This window comes from Chlorocebus sabaeus, chromosome 11 (genome assembly GCF_047675955.1).
Source record: "Chlorocebus sabaeus isolate Y175 chromosome 11, mChlSab1.0.hap1, whole genome shotgun sequence".
Lineage (NCBI taxonomy): Eukaryota > Metazoa > Chordata > Mammalia > Primates > Cercopithecidae > Chlorocebus > Chlorocebus sabaeus.
Genome location: NC_132914.1, coordinates 775239 through 791967, shown reverse-complemented (window position 1 = coordinate 791967; position 16729 = coordinate 775239). Strand labels below are relative to the sequence as shown.

Here is a 16729-nt window from a genome sequence, read left to right as displayed (position 1 = left end):
GCTTTTATTTTTAATTAAATTTTTGTTTTTGTTTTGAGAGATCTTGCTCCATCCCCCAGTCTGAAGTGCAGTGGCACAATCTCGGCTCATTGCAACATCCGCCTCCCGGGTTCAAGTGATTCTCCTGCCTCAGCCTCCTGAGTAGCTGGGATTACAGGTGCATGCCACCACACTCGGCTAATTTTTGTATTTTTAGTAGAGACAGGGTTTCACCATGTTGGCCAGGCTGGTCTCGAACTCCTCACCTCAGATGATCCACCTGCCTCGGCCTCCCAAAGTGCTGGGATTACAGGCGGGTGCCACCATGCTCAGCTGATTGTTTTATTTTTATAGAGATGGGGTTTCACTATGTTGACCAGGCTGGTCTCAAACTCCTGACCTCAGGTGATCAGCCCACCTCAGCTTCCCATAGTGCTGGGATTACAGGCATGAGCCACCGTGTCCAGCCAAAAAAAGTGTTTTATGGAGACAGGGTCTTGCGATGTTTCCCAGGCTGGTCTTGAACTTCTGGGCTCAAGTGATTTGCCCACCTCAGCCTCCCTAAGTGCTGGGATTAAAGGTGTGAGCCACCGCACCTGGCCAGGAAACTATTCTCTCCCTATCCCTGTAGTTCCAAAATGCCCTTGGAGAAAATTATAAGAACTATTTACATTTGCAAAGAACTTTACAGTTTGTAAACCAATAAACATGATTCTCAAACTCTCCTGTAAGTCAAGACAAATACTTAAGTACTAATTATATGGTTGTTGCTTTAACATTTTGGATTTTTTTAACTCCAAATGTTCATTGAAGAAAAATTAGAAAATACAGATAAAGCAAAAAAAGAAAATAATATCTGATATCCTATTGCCTTGAGATGATGCTTAATATTTTAGTCCGTATCCTGTCAGATTGATCTAAGTATGTAAATATAGATCTTTAAAAATAGGTTAATACTATCACTGTTCTGTAATCTTATGATCCCCATTTTTAGTAGGTGACTGAGAGAGGTCCCAAGCCATGCAGCTATGCAGGGCAGTGCCAGGCCTCAACTCCTTGTCCTGGCTCTAAGTGTCCACGTCCCCAAGCCAGGCTGCCACTCACACTTCGAGGTTTCGCGGGAATTGACTGCCTCCATTTCATGGCCCCAGCAAAAAAGAAGGGTTTGCTTTGATTGGACTCGGGGTTAGAGACCCCCAAGTTGTCCTGGCACCCCACAGTTCAGCATGGGCGAGGCTGGGTCAAGTCTCCTGGCCGCCCAGGAGTCCCCACCTCTGCCAAACTGGACTTTGCCTTGCAGTGAAGTCACAGGGATGACAGGGGTCAGCTGTCGGGCGGGAAGGACTGACCCCAGAGAGCGACTGGGTATCTGTTTGGTGGCCGTGGGGGTCTCCCACTCATTCGTATTTTTAGAAAGAGGGTGAGGGCCCAGCAGGGACCTGACACTTGCCCGGCTGCCCTGGGGCATCACCCTGTTCTGTGGAAAGGGCGCTTCTAGCCTGGATCTGGGCCAGCGCCAAGGGCAGGACTAGCCTGCCTGCCTGCCTGCATCCGTCCATTCAGTCGCTCCTGAGCACAGGCTCCCCGCCGAATTCTGTGTTAGGCACTGGAGGAGAGGTTTCCCCGGGGCCCTGGCCTAAGATCTGTGGGAGGAGGAACACAGTGGTGAGGAGTTTGAGCTGTGGCCTCAGACGGACTCGGGTTCAAATCTTACCTCTGATCTCCTAGCCATGTGACCTTGGGTAAGTTCCCTCCTCGCTGGAGCCTGTTTCCCCTCACGGGGCCTCTGCAAGAAGTGAAGAGGGATGCATGGGGAGCCTGGCAGCGCGTGGGGTCAGGGCAGGGAGCCAGGGAGAGGCTGTGGATTGGAAGCCCTCTGGGGCTGGGCTGTTTGCGAGTTCAGCCTCTACGGAGAATCTGGCTCTCAGGACACCTTGGGGCTGAGTCAGTCAGCGCCTGGGATTTGCTGAGGGTTTTGCTGAGTTCAGCAGCAGCTCACCTATTTCACCAGATACAAGCTTCTCACCATGAGAAGAGAGGGGTGTCTCCTCTTTTTATAGACAAGTGAGCTGGGAAGCACCGAAGCTGTGTGAGTTGGACGGTCCGCAGCACAGTCGGTTCCCTGCACCCGCCTGCCGGCCCTCCCCGGCTCACCTGCTCCCCAGACCGGACCCTGGCCCACTTCACAGAGCTGCTGCTCAGGTGCGGGTGTGGGGGCTGGGAGGAAGTGTGAGCGGCCACCTTCGAATCACGAGGGAGAACAGGGGAGCCGCGGTGTGAGGACCCAGGCTGGGCCTGCTTTGCTGGCAGGGAAAAGGCTTGAGTCCGAGTCCAGGGCAATCCAGACAGGCTGGCTCCAGGCCCAGGCCTCCTTGGATTGGCTGAAGCTGGCAGGGGCAGCTGATTCAGGCTGGCCCACCAGTCAGGAGGGGCTTTGACCCCCGGGCTCTGCTCAGGGACTTCTCTGTCGTGATCTCCTCGGTCCCCCGAGCTCCCTCCGGATAGTGCATCAGTAACCCTGCCTTGTCTGTCTCACCTATGGGTCTATGGCCAGGACCCAGGAGACTGCTGAGCTCAGAAACAGTAGATACACACCTGCACACAGACACGTGTACACACACAGAGACACACAGACACATGTACACACAGAGACACACAGAGACAGACAGACACACACACACATAGACACATGTACACACACAGAGACACACAGACACACACACAGACACATGTACACACACAGACACACACAGACACACAGACACACAGACACACAGACACACAGACACGTGTACACACACAGACACAGACACGTGTACACACAGAGACACACAGAGACAGACACAGACACACAGACACACACACAGACACATGTACACACACACAGACACACACAGACACACAGACACGTGTACACACACACAGACACAGACACACAGACACATGTACACACACAGAGACAGACACATGTACACACACAGAGACACACACACACATACACAAGACACGCACACACACGTTCACACAGACATACGCACAGAGACGGACACACAAACACATGAATACACACAGGCACACATGCACACACACACACACATACAGACACACAGACACATGCACACACACAGATGCTCATGCACACACAGGCACACAGACACATGGACACAGACATCCACACAGACACACACATACAGACACATACACAAGACACACACACACATTCACACAGACATACGCACAGAGACACGGACAGACACACACATGAATACACACATGCACAGACACACAGACACATACAGAGGCACACACAGACACACACATGGGCACATACACATTCACACAGACACACACACACACACAGAAAACACTGTGGCTGCCCTGGTGTACGGAGGGGTCAGCAGTGCAGTCGGGGTGTTTGTGTTCTACAGGCATTGGCGGGCAGCCCCAGAAGGCACCACAGAAGAGGTTCACCGAGTTCAGCTCGCCCTGGTCCTGCCTTTGAGGTCTCTTCTGAATGAATACAGTGAATGACAAATGGATCCTTTTTTTTTTTTTTTTTTTTTTTTTTTGAGACAGGGTCTCGCGCTCTCACGCAGGCTGGAGTGCAGTGGCGTGATCGTGTCTCCCTGCAACCTTTGCCTCCCAGGTTCAAGTGATTCTCTCGCCTCAGCCTCCTGAGTAGCTGGAATTACAGGCGCCCACTACCACATCTGGCTAATTTTCGTATTTTTAGTAGAGACGGGGTTTCACCATTTTGCCCAGGCTCGTCTCAAACTCCTGACCTCAAGTGATCCACTCGCCTCGGCCTCCCAAAGTGCTGGGATTACAGGTGTGAGCCACTGCGCATGCTGACAAGTGCATCATTAATTCACTCCTTCATTCATTCAGCACTCCAGGCTAGGTGCCCCCTTGTTCCCATGCAGCTTTTCCATTGGGAAGGGATGGATAAGTTCTCTTCATCTCCTGGCTTCCCCCTTTATACACTTATTCTCTGCTAAGCTTTGTCATTTTAGGGTATTAGGAGAATAGGATGTAAACCGAAATGAGAGATTTACTTTGCCAAGGTTGAAGGTGAACTCAGAAAAAACAGACACCGTAAGACCTGTGACCTGTGGTTTTTCCAATGAGGATTTTGGGAATTTCACTATTTAAAGGGAAAGAGCAAAGCAAGAGGGGAAGATGTTTTAAAAGGAGGGTGGGTAGGCTGCAAGGCTACGGTTGCCTTCCTGTGAGGCTCGGATAGTGCTCCACGAATCTGCATTTTACGTGTGAAAAGAGGGAGTGGGGGCGGCTCAGTTATGAATTTGTCCTGGGCTCAGTGAATCCGCATTTTATGTAAGGTAAAGTAAGCCTGTGAAATGACTGCGGTTTGGGAACACAGGGAAGGCAGTTTTGTCTTTCGGTTTGGTTTTGTTTTGTGTGACTCCATGTCCAAGCTGAACTTCCTCTTCGGCATAGTGAATTTGGGGGTCCCAAGATTCTAGTTTTCTTTCACAGGGGCTTTGGGAAGGCGGAGATCTTTGTTGTCTGCTAGGTGCCTAGCTCAAGCTAGGAGCTGGAAACAGGTTTGCTGACCTGAACTCAACAGGAATCTTGGCAGGTTGTCTGCAGGGCTGGGTGGGGTGGGAAATTCACCACCTTCCCTTTTCCCATCTCACTGTCAGATCTGAGCTACTTCATGAGGTCTCACCTGGATGATAGCCAGAGACGGTAGGCTCAGCTCTCATTGCTTCTTATTCTAATTGCCTTAAATCCCGAGGAAATAATTCTTACCTTTTGGAAATGTATAATCTAGTGGGGACGTACAAAACTCATAGACACCCTTATGTGGAATGTTGATATTTTGCTTCATGATAATTGTTCTGAAAGTCCTTTCCACTTACCCGTGTTTAGGTTTCCTATCTGGAATTAGGCTCCACCACAAAATCTAAGGTTCAGCAAAAACAAGAGAGGCTCTAAGTGCTTCTGAGGGAGGACACGAAAAGCATCTGTGAATAAAAGCACTAGACCCTAACAGATCCGTGAGGAACAGCAGCCGGCAGCACTGGGCTGGGGAGACAGGAGCTGCTGCAGCTTCTGGCTACTGGTTCAAAAGACGGTTTTGATCCATTCACTCCTCTCTGGAATGATCTAGATATGCTATCTGTAAATATTTTAGACTGGTCCCCATCGTTGAGGAGCTTACACAGCCTATGGTTCCAGGGCTGTAGCAGTTAAGGACACAGAATCCAGAGCCTGCCTGGGTTCAAAGTCCAGCTCTAATACTTAAAAAAATGGATGATCTCGGCCGGGTGCAGTGGTTCCTGCCTGTAATCCCAGCACTTTGAGGGTGCAAGATGAGAGGATCCCTTGAGGCCAGGAGTTCAAAACCAGCCTGGGCAACATAGTGAGACCACATTCCTACAAAAAATGTTGTAAAAATATAGTGTAGTGGTGTGCACTTGTAGTCCCAGCTACCCAGGAGGCTATGGGAAGAGGATCCCTTGAGCCCAGGAGTTTGAGGCTACAGGGAGCCATGATTGCACCACTGCACTCCAGCCTAGGTGACAGAGGGAGACCCTGTCTTAAAAAAAAAAATAGACCAGGCGCGGTGGCTCATGCCTGTAATCCCAGCACTTTGGGAGGCCGAGGCGGGCGGATCACGAGGTCAAGAGATCACGACCATTCCTAGCTAACATGGTAAACCCTGTCTCTACTAAAAATACAAAAAACTAGCCAGGCGTGGTGGCGGGTGCCTGTAGTCCCAGCTACTCGGTAGGCTGAGGCAGGAGAATGGTGTGAACCCGGGAGGCGGAACTTGCAGTGAGCTGAGATCGCGCTACTGCACTCCAGCCTGGGTGGCAGAGCGAGACTCCATCTCAAAATAAATAAATAAATAATAAATAAATAGATATATAATAAAAATAAAAGGATGATCTCAGGGCCTGGTGCAGTGGCTCACGCCTGTAATCCCAACATTTTGGGAGGCTGAGGCAGGAGAATTGCTTGAACTCAGGAGTTCAAGGCTAGCCTGGCCAACATGGTGAGACCCCATCTCTATACAAATTTAAAAATTTTTCATTTCTAGTGAATTTTCAGGTGATGTTGCTGCTGCTACTTCAAGGACCACATGTGGAGAGCCACTGGTATATAGGAGAAAAAAACGCAGGCTTAGGATTTAGACAATGGAGCCATCCCTTAGTATCTGGTGACTTTGGGCATTTGATGTCTTTGAGCCTCAGTTTCTTCACTTGCAGAATGGAACTACATCCCAGCTACTTGGCAGGCTGAGGCAGGAGAATCGCTTGAACCCAGGAGGTGGAGGTTGCAGTGAGCCAAGCTCATGCCACTGCACTCTAGTCTGGGCAACACAGTGAGACTCTGTCTCAAAAAAAAAAAAATATATATATATATATATATACACACACACACACACACACGGGAGTGCAGTTGCTTCTCAACTTATGATAGAGTTACATTCTGATAAACCCATAGTTGAAAATATTGTAAGTCAAAATGCATTTAACACACTTAGCCTACTGAACTTCATAGTTTAGCCCAGCTTAACTTCAGTGTGCTCAGCCCACTTACACTAGCCTCCTGCTGGGCCAGATCGTCTAACACAAAGCCTCCTTTATAACAGAGTACCGAATATCTTCTGTAATTTATTGAATAATGTACTGAAAGTGAAAAAGACAGTGGTTGTGTGGATACTCGAAGTACAGTTTGTAAAGTTTATTGCTTACGATGGTGAAAAACCGGGGACCATCCGTATTCCTACCTGCTTTGTGGAGTCATGCCTGGCATACAGCATTATCGTTATTTAATTACCACTGTTCAAATTTTAGCAATTTTGTTAGCCCTTGAGGGATGAGCAGGATTGAAGTCAGAGACTGGCTGGGAGGCCTTGGGGGATGTCTCTGAGAACCTCAAAGCCGAAGTGGGCGTAGAGCAAAGAGCAAAAGGCCAGACGGGTCTGGAAGGCCCAGGACAAGGCGCTGATTGGGAAAGTGCTCTTGTTTAGGGTGGATATTGAGAGGCAGCAGATCGATTCTTTGGAAATGTCTGTGTGGTGGGTAAATCCACGGTTAACTCTGAACCCGGAGAAGCCAGTCTTTTCTGAAAGCCACTGACAAGGTGACCTCTTGCTGGGGAGGTGGAAACTGCTCCCTAAGAAAGAGTAAGGAGGCTGGGGGGGGGGCGGTGGCTCAGGCCTGCAGTCCCGGCACTTTGGGAGGCTGAAGCAGGAGGATCGCTGGAGCCCCGGGGGTGGAGGCTGCGGTGAGCTATGACTGGGCCACACACTGCAGCCCGGGCCACAGAGCAAGACCCTGTCTCAAAAAACCAGTAACAACTGAAATAAAAAAGCAAGCAGGCCCCTCTGCGCTCCCGTTTCAACGCACGTGCCTTCCTGTTCTTCCCTGCACGCCCTGCTTCCGTTTGCGAGCTGTGGCCCCTTTTGTCGCAGGGAAACCCGTGCAGCTCCATATCACAAAGGGGTCAACGCCCGGGGAACGCCGCGCTGGCGGACGCTGCTTCCTGGCGCCCCCTGGTGGGCAACGGCGGCGCCGCAGGCCTTCCGGGACGCCGCTCCCCACGTGGCCTCTCGGCGCTGCAGTCTAGGCCTCAGTGTGCAGCTCCGGGCAAGGGCTGGAACTCGCAGTGAGACTGTGCCCAGGGCTCAGAGGAGGTTTCTGGACCAGTCACCTATTATTGCTGGAATAACACGCAAAAGACACCCCACCCCGACGTGGATTAGAGACTGTTGATTTTTAAGGGCGAGATGACCGCTCTTGGCGGAGGAAGGCTGCAGTCAGGGAGCCTGCATGCAGCCTGCCCCAGACAGAAGGCCTCAGGGGTCTGAGCTTTTACAGCTTTTGGCCTGAAGACCAGCTGCAGCTTCCAGCCCCAGGCATTCATTCCCTGAGGCTCCCTCCGGACTGCTGAGCAAAGGCAGGATCTAGGGGAAAAAGAGCTCTGCCTGCAGTGGGGGCGTTTATTTTAAGAGCAAAGGTTCACTTCGCAAAGTTCTCTCCCCCACCCAGAAGCCATTGTGCATGAAGCCCCACCCTGAAAAAACCTGACTTTTGCCTTTTTTGAAAAAGCTCTCTCGTAAAAATTCAATGCAATCATCATTCATTGTGTACCTATTGCGGACAAGGTGCTGAGCTAGGCTCCATGGGGACTCAGGCCTGTGGAGATGGGGTCCATGTGCTAAAGTGGGCAGCAGAAGGAGCCGTCTCAAGAGGTCTCAATAACGCCAAGGCCAGCACAGGCCAGGGAGCAAGCGACCTTCTTTCAAACAGGGCCTTGGTGGAGTGCACTTGGGGACAGGGTCTACAAAGGAGGGAAGGCTTTCCCCAGGGGCAGCATGGGGAAGAAAGAAAGGCCTTTAGTCCCGGAGCAGAGCGGGAGCAGCTGGGAAGGGTGGGGTGTGTTCAGGGAACAGTGAGTAATCTGGTGTGGCCCCGCACGTCTGAGCATCACGGAGTCTGGCACAGGGTTCGCTCTCCAGGGGTGGGAGGAGGAGCTGGGGACCAGGCTAGAGAGGTGGGTGGGGGCCCCAGGAGAGAGGACTACATTTGAGTAAGAATGACCCTGGAGACCCCGTGCAGGTGGGCTTGTGTGCTCATTTCTCTTCCTGCTGGCAGCTCGAAGGTGAGAGCCAGCAGGAGTGAGGAGAGAGGCTGCCTCATGGGTACAGGAGGCACTTCAAACACAGTGGAAGTTGTTAGGACCATAAATGGTGACTACTTCGAAATTGGGGCTGGGACGGGCCCTGAGTCACAACACAGTATTTAAAATGCCTCTAGGCCTACACGTGGGAGTATAATCCTGTGTGGGATAGATTTCCCTCTCGTCTCATATTTGTTTAATACTTCACAGTTTTCAAAGCACATTCACCCACATTATCCTATTGATCTTTCTAGCAGCCCTTTGTGCTAGACAGGGCAGATATTATTCCCGCTTCAGAGAAGGACCAGCTAGGGTCTGGGTGAGATGAAGTCATAAATTCGGTTTTGTTTTAACAAGTTTATTTTAACCACTGGCCTTTTGCAGGGTATGCCTCGGTTTGTTTTGTGTTACTGTAACAGAATAACTGAGACTGGGTAATTTGTAAACAATAGAAGTTTATTTGGCTCATGGCTCTGGAGACTGGGAAGTCCAAGAGCATTGCACTGGCATCTGGTGAAGGCCTTCATGTCACATCCTTCCCTGGTGGAAGGTGGCAGGGCCAGAGAGCTTGCAAGCACAAGAGAGAGGAAGGAAGCCAAGATCATCTTTTATTTATTATTATTATTATTATTATTATTATTTAATCAGGAACCCACTCCTGAGATAACTTGACCCACTGCCATGATAATGGCATTAATGCATAAATGAGGGCAGAGCCCTCATGACCTGACTGCCTCTTAACATTATTACAGCAGGGGTTAAGTTTCCAACCCATAAACTTTAGGGAGCACATTCAGACCGTAGCAGAGTGCGTATTTGCTTTTGTTACCAATTTATTGATTGATTTATTTTTGAGATGGAGTCTCGCTCTGTCACCCAGGCTGGAGTGCAGTGGCACAATATCAGCTCACTGCAACCTCCCCCTACACCTGGCCTATTTATTTATTTTAGAGATAGAGTTTTGCTCTTGTTACCCAGGCTGGAGTACAGTGGCACCATCTCGGCTCACGGCTCACTGCAACCTCTGCCTTCCCAGGTTCAAGCGATTCTCCTGCCTCAGCCTCCCAAGTAGCTGGGATTACAAGCATGCACCCAGCTGATTTTGTATTTTTAGTCGAGACGGGGTTTCATCATGTGGCCAGGCTGGTCTCGAACTCCTGACCTCAGGTGATCTGCCCACCTCAGCCTCCCAAACTGCTGGGATTACAGGCATGAGCCACCTTGCCCGGCCACAAATTTATTTTTTAAGATAGTTCATTCACACGGTTCAAAATTCAAAAGGTACAGATAAAATTCCCTCTCTCAACCCTATTCTTCCAGTCACCCAGGTCCCTTCTTACCAGTTTGAACCCAAGCCTTTTGCCTTTGGGTCTAGTGCCCCTTTTGTGGCAGCAGATAGCCCTACTGCAGATTCAGGAAAGCCTCGGGCAAGTTTCACTTAGGTAGAGGTCATGCCTCCTCTTAGTAAGTCTGCATGTGTACCCTATGGGACTAATCTTCTTTCATCTTAGGCTGCATATGTTTTTGTTTTTTATCTGTTTTTTTCTTTGAGACGGAGTCTTGCAGTGTTGCCCAGGCTGGAGTGCAGTGGTACAATCTTGTCCCACTGCAACCTCCACCTCTGAGGTTCAAGCAATTCTCCTATCACAGCCTCCTAAATAGCTGGGAGTATAGGCATGGGCTGCCACACCCAGCCAGGCTGTGTTTATCTTTAGATCTTAAACTCCTTGGAGTAGGAAGTATGTCTTCTACTTCTTGGGGGCAGTAGAGTAAGGGTGAAAATTACAGGCTCTGGGCCTGGCGTGGTCGCTCACGCCTATAATCCCAGTACTTTGGGAGGCTGAGGCAGGTGAATCACCTGAGGTCAGGAGTTCGAGACCAGCCCGGGCAATATGGTGAAACCCTGTCCCTACTAAAAATGCAAAAATTAGCTGGGCGTGGTGGCACACACCTGTAATCCCAGCTACTCGGGAGGCTGGGGCAGGAGAATTGCTTGAACCCAGGAGGGGGAGGTTGCAGTGAGCCGAGATTGTGCCATTGCGCTCCAGCCTAGGCAACAAGAGTGAAACTCTGTCGCAAAAATAAATAAATAAGTTAATTAATTAAATTAAATAAATAAAAATTACAGGCTCCGGCACATAGAGGATTGGAATTAAAAACTGTCGTGTAATCGCGGGCAAGTTACTTAGTCTCTCTGAGCCTCTATTTTCTCAACTGTGATGACGATACCCTCACCTACTTCGTAGAACTGTTGTGAGGACTACATAAGGTGACTCATGTTCTGTGTTTAACCCTGTTCCAGGCACAAGGTATGTCCTCTGTAGGTGGGAACCACCATTGTTCCCATGCACTGAGAGCCCACTATGTGTGTGCACAGCGGGACAGGCCCAGGCACCCTTCCCAGCTGAATTCTGACAAGGACTGACACCGAATTAAAAGCTCACCTAAGCCCCTTCCTTTGAACAAATCACTCTTCCCAGGCTGGGACCCACCCTTTCCCTTTGTGAGAAATCAGCTTTCCAAAAGCCTAGGTCACCACTGTCTCCTTCTCGAGGGAGGCTTGGCTTTCCCGGGCAGTCGGTCATTTTGAGGCCACCAGAAGGGCCACTGGCCCCTGTTCCTCTGGGCCTGTTTAGTGTGTAGCCCTGAGTGTGAGCTGGCACACAGGAAGCTCCCATGCGGGTCTTCTCGGGGCTGGCAGGAATGACTCATGAGAGGGTCACCTATGCCCTGCAGCTGCCTCTCAGCGATGTCCTCGGCCCCGGGGATTCTCCACTCAGAGCCGGCTTTCCCATCCCTAGACCACTCCGTGCTAGGAAGGACCCAAGGAAGCCTGTGTTCCAGTCCCTTCAGTCTCACAGATAAGAAAAGGAGTCCAGTGCTCCGGGCCCCGGCTTGTTCAGTCATTAAAGCAGAGCTGGAATGTGGTCAAGGTGCCTTTGGTGACACCCTCTGGGCTGCTACAACGCCCCCTCACCAGCCTGCACCTTCCCATGGGACACACACTGCCTGCCACAGGCCCCAGGGCCTAAACACAGATTTGTGGGCTCCATGGCTTTTCGGCAGGGCAGCTACTTACCACTCTGGGGTCTACCCAACCTCCATGGCCCTCTGGGAGAACAGCCCTGTAATCTTGTTTCCAAGAAAGAGCAGAATGATCTGTTGGAGCTTATGGTCTCCGCTGACCATAATGTCGATAAACAATGTAAAAACATGTTTACTTTTCTGTCAAAAAAGGCATTCCTTTCCTATCCAACCTAAGTTCTGTAAATAAACAAAAATATAGGCCAACAAGGATTAAGGGATAAAGGGCTGTCTGGGAAAACAATGAAGCAATCCTTGACTTCAAGGGATGGAATTGCAGCAGCCTGAGGAGCTGGGACTTGGCAAGAGGCCTAGGTGACAGGGAAGTCTGAGCTGGAATGAGAGAGGAGGGTGTGGAAGAGGGAGGAAAATGACTGTGCTGGGCAGGCCCAGGAACGGGGCAAACTGGCAACCGCTGGGTCTGTGGTGTCCCCCACCCCCTGCCTAATCCCATGCCAATCACCGAACCCATGTCCTCTTGTTGCCCAGAGGCCCAGAGGCGTCCAGATCAAACTCTGGATCTACTCCCACCTTCCCTGCACTCGCCGGGCTCCAGCTTCCTGCCGCCCCAAATGCCCCGTCTGTCATGGGTCGGGCAGATTTTGATGGGCAGCCTTTCCCACAGGCAACCGCGCCTTGAACAGGGGCTCTGGGAGCCCAAAGCAATGAGTCTTGGGTCAGTGTCCTGCTTCTCTTGAGTGGCAGGGGAGGGGTGAGCAGGGTGGGGCAGAATGAGACCAGAGCCAGCCTCAGTGACAGAGGGATCTCAGGCTGGGAAAATGGGGACCGCTTGGATTCCGTCCGTCCTTCTGTGGAGGAGCAAAGTGTGGTTCTGTCTGTCCGTGGCCTCTGCCCTCCAGAGACAGGATCTTCCTCCAGTTTTATAGATGTGGAAACTGACCACCAAAGTGCCAAGCCCAGAGGCAGAGTTGGGCCCGGAATCCTAGCCCACCGGCCCCTGCTCCTCGAGGATCAACACGAAAGGGGCCGGGAGTGGGCAGAGCCCTGTGTGCTTGTGGCGGGTGGAGGCCGCCAGCCCACCCGGGCCAGCTCTGCAGGGAGGGCGCAGAGGCCAGGGCCAGGGCACGGGGAGGGCGGCAAGCGAGAGCCAGCTGTGAAGAGTCCGGTGAAACACGAATGACTCATGCGGGTGGCTCTGCTCCTCAGTCCAGCCCACATTCCCGGGTCTCTGTTCCCGACCCGCCTGGGCCTGGCCTTAAAGGGCCAGCTCCTCCGTGCAGGAGCGGGGGCCACCCTGCTGCGCTCCCCACGCCTGGGTCACCCTGGTCCCTGTGGAGTTGCTGCCAGTCCCTGGCTGTGGGCGAAAGGATGGCCCCCTGCAGGGTTTAGGGCTTTATCTGGTCCACTCCTCCCACTTAAGGGAGGGCCCTCGGGTCATTTCATCCATCCCCCTGCCTCTGCGCAGGGCTGCACCTAAACTGGCCCGCAAGGATAGAGAAACCCGTTCCCTGCTTTTACAGACGTTGCAATGAAAGGGCCCCTCTCCAGGCCCCCAGGTCCAGGCCTCTGCCCGCCTTTCCACGCGCCGGCCCCGGGCTGCAGGTGGCGCCGGACGCCCCGCCCTTCTCGTCTCCCCACCCCACGTGGCTCCACTTCAGCTCTGGCTGATTCTTGAGCTCTGGCTTGACACGCGTGCTTGGAGGGTTTTAGTTCGGCCCGTCCGGACTCGCGGGCGAGGCTCCTGTCCCGGGCCTCGGAGGGGTCCCGGTTTCACACCAACCCCGTCCTGCGCGTGGGTTCCCGGGGCGGAGACACCGTCCGGCGGCCGCGGTCCCGCCGCTTCCCCGGACCCTGCGCGCCACCGTGTGGACACTCGGGGAACTGGCGCCCGCGGGGCCGAGACCCCGCCCAGCACCCGCAGTTCAAGGCGGTCCTGAGTCGGCCTGAGAGAGAGGAAAGGGGGAGGCGCACCCCCTGAACACACTGCGAGCCTCACATCCTCTGCGAAACAATGGCTTTTAGATGCATTTAACAACAAAAGCCAACCCGCTCTGTTAAAACTTACAAATAGCAATACTTTCCATAGAGGTTTGGGAAGACCTGTGTGGCCCAAGTGCTCAGCCCTTCCACCCACTGCCGCCTCTTCCCCCACTAACTGGTCAGTGCTCAACACATCCCACTAGAGGTCTGGGTTTAAGGTTTTGTTCACTGTTAACAAATGTGGGGGGAAGGGGGTCTGTCTTCCTCTAAGCTAGACCAGGAAGGAGGAGAAAGGGCAAAGCTTGCTGCTACGGACAAACTGGAGGATGGGGAAGAGAGAGGAGGGGTGGCACAGCCATGGGGCAGGGAGGCCAGGGGGCACAGCTGAGCCTGGGCAGAGGCACTTTGAATTTGGGGGCAGGGGGTGAGACTCTCTTGCCTAATGAGTGCTCTTGGGGACCGAGGACAAAACTTCACCAAATGGGCTAGTTGGCCCTGGGATCCCTGGCCCTAACCAACCAGGCCAGCTGGCCCTAGACAAGCCGGCCCTGCTTGAACTGGATTTCCAAAGGCCCTGAATGCTGTGTGTGGCCTCCCAAGTTCATGCAGCTCCTCACTCCCCCTCTGTCCCTACCTCCTCCAACCTCACTGGCTGCCCCCAGCACCAGCTGAAACCCCGGCCCCGGCAAAATCAAACACGAAGGAAGACGGGGAGAGAGAGTGAGCACTCCATTCCTTTCGTGCCTACGGACGTTTTCCTCATTTCTGTGGGCCCCGGACCCCAGCCTGATTTTGGTGGCCGTCAAAAGGAGCTTGCCAGGGCCTGTTGCGAGCAGCCTGTGGCCCAGTGCTTACCCAGGATCCCGGGGAGGGGCAGCAACTATGCCATGTTCGGCATTGGGGTCCTCACAGCCCCGAGCACCGCCTGGCATGTACACTTAATCTATTGAATGAATGCTACCCGCTGGTCTCCATTCTAATCTCCCAGGGAAAGTGTTTAAATTGCTCCAATGACCAAAGTGCACACTCCTGATTACCCTCGATGAGTCCTGCCCCGACCAGAAGTTGAGGACACTTGGAATCTTGATAATGAACAACCCAGGTGCAGGGAACTGCCCCGTGTAGGAAGCTGGTGGCCTGGAGTGTGGTCAAAGAGCCACTCCTGTGTGCTTGATCCTCCAGTGACTGGTCCACAGAGTCAGAGAGGGGCAGCCTGCGGGGCACAGGCTGCCAGGGGGGATTCCGTCAGAGCAGGTGCTGTTAGCACCCATGAGCACCCCGTGCCTCTTGAATGTGTCTGTGCGTGCATACCCTCCTGGCAAACAGAGCAAAGGGCCAGGAGCTGGGAAAGGAAGTGAGAAGAGCAGGGTGGAGACATTAGGCTGAGCTTTGAAGGCAAACTTTAGGAGAAGGACTGGGGAAGAGAGGCCCCCTTCTGTTGGCCTAGGAGAGGACTGGTCCAATCTGTAGCCAGGCATGTGGATTAGAGCTGGGTCTCCAAAGACGAGTGCCCAAGGCCATACTGTAGGATAAGAAAACTAAACTTCTATTTATATTGAATGTCATGTAATCCTCTCAAATGTTTCTACTTTTTACTATATATATTAGTGCCATAAAAAGATGTATAATTGATAATGGAAGAATGTACATGTATTGAGCGTGCATGGCCAAAACAGTTTTTAATGCTGAGATGACACTATCAAGAAAGTCTGGAGACAACTGCATTTCAGAGTTCTGTTTTTGTTTTGAGACAAAGCTGTCGCCCAGGCTGGAGTGCAACGGCGCAATCTCCGCTCACTGCGACCTCCGCCTCCTGATTCAAGTGATTCTCCTGCCTCAGCGTCCTGAGTAGCTGGGATTACAGGCATGCGCCACCACACCCAGCTAATTTTTTTGTATTTTTAGTAGAGATGGGATTTTGCCATGTTGGCCGGGCTAGTCTCAAATTCCTGACCTCAAGTCATCCACCTGCCTTGGCCTCTCAAAGTGCTGGAATTACGGGCATGAGCCATCGCACCCGGCCTCATTGCAGGGTATCCTCATAGAATCCAAAGGTTCTGAGAGATAGGCTAAATCAGTTAGCCTATGTGTAAATCAACTGTCCTCTGTGTAACTCCCTGAGGTACAGAGAAGTGAAGCGACTTACTGGGGTTGCACGAAGTACAAGGAACATTCCAGACCCTCTGAGACCTGCCCATCCAATCATCTACGCATCCATCCATCCATCCACCCACCAATCTCTCCATCCATCCCTTAATCCATGAAGCTTTATACTTCAAAACAAAATCAAATGTAAATTATGCTTCAATAAATCCTAGCCAAAAAAATTAAGAGCGTTTAACTAGTATGCATCACTGTGCATATATAGGCATGCATCCATCTATCCATTTATCTGTCCCCACTCAGCAGGTATCCGTCCTGTCGTGGTGATCTGCTGGGTCATCTTTCCTACCTCCAGGCTGTAGCATCTTGCAAAGTCCTCCATTCCTTCCTTTCTCACCTTGCTCCACTTCAGTTCCTTTTCACTCTGATCCTAAATCAAGACTGTAACTTTTAAATGACTCTCCCTGCTTCTAGCCCTTCCTGGCCCAATCTGTTCCAAGCAGCGCTGCTAAATCAATTTTCCAAGTACTCTTGAGTGACTGCCGATTGCCCTTGGCCATGGCGCCCAGTCTGAATTTCTTGGCCGAACCCAGAGGCCCACAGCATATGCCCTACATTGTGATTCTGTCTTTTGGAGTTAGTGGCTTCTTGAGAAGCTTTAGTTTACACTTCAAAATCAAATCGAATGTAAATTACGCTTCAATAAATCCTAGCCACAGGTAATAATTAAAACGAATTGAGAGTGTTTAGTATGCATTACTGTGTGCACACACTCATGCATGCGTGTGTACGCTGACAGCGTGTGCCTGGGCAGGGCGGCAGCTCCAGGGCTCCTGAGGGATGGAAATCCAGCCGACGACCAGCTGCTGAGCTGTGCACCCTGCCTTGGGGGCCACGGCGTTACAGAGAGGAGATGCCTTTCTCTATCTCACCCAAAGCCACCAAGCTCCTTTTATTGCCTTCTCAG

The 16729-nt window shown here is 51.9% G+C and overlaps 1 protein-coding gene across 4 annotated transcripts in view; it reads left to right on the top strand.

The window, feature by feature from the left end:
* Positions 1-16729, top strand: part of NINJ2 (ninjurin 2) — a 96925-nt gene that overhangs the window by 77959 nt on the left and 2237 nt on the right. The gene's annotated exons all lie outside the window — the stretch shown is intronic.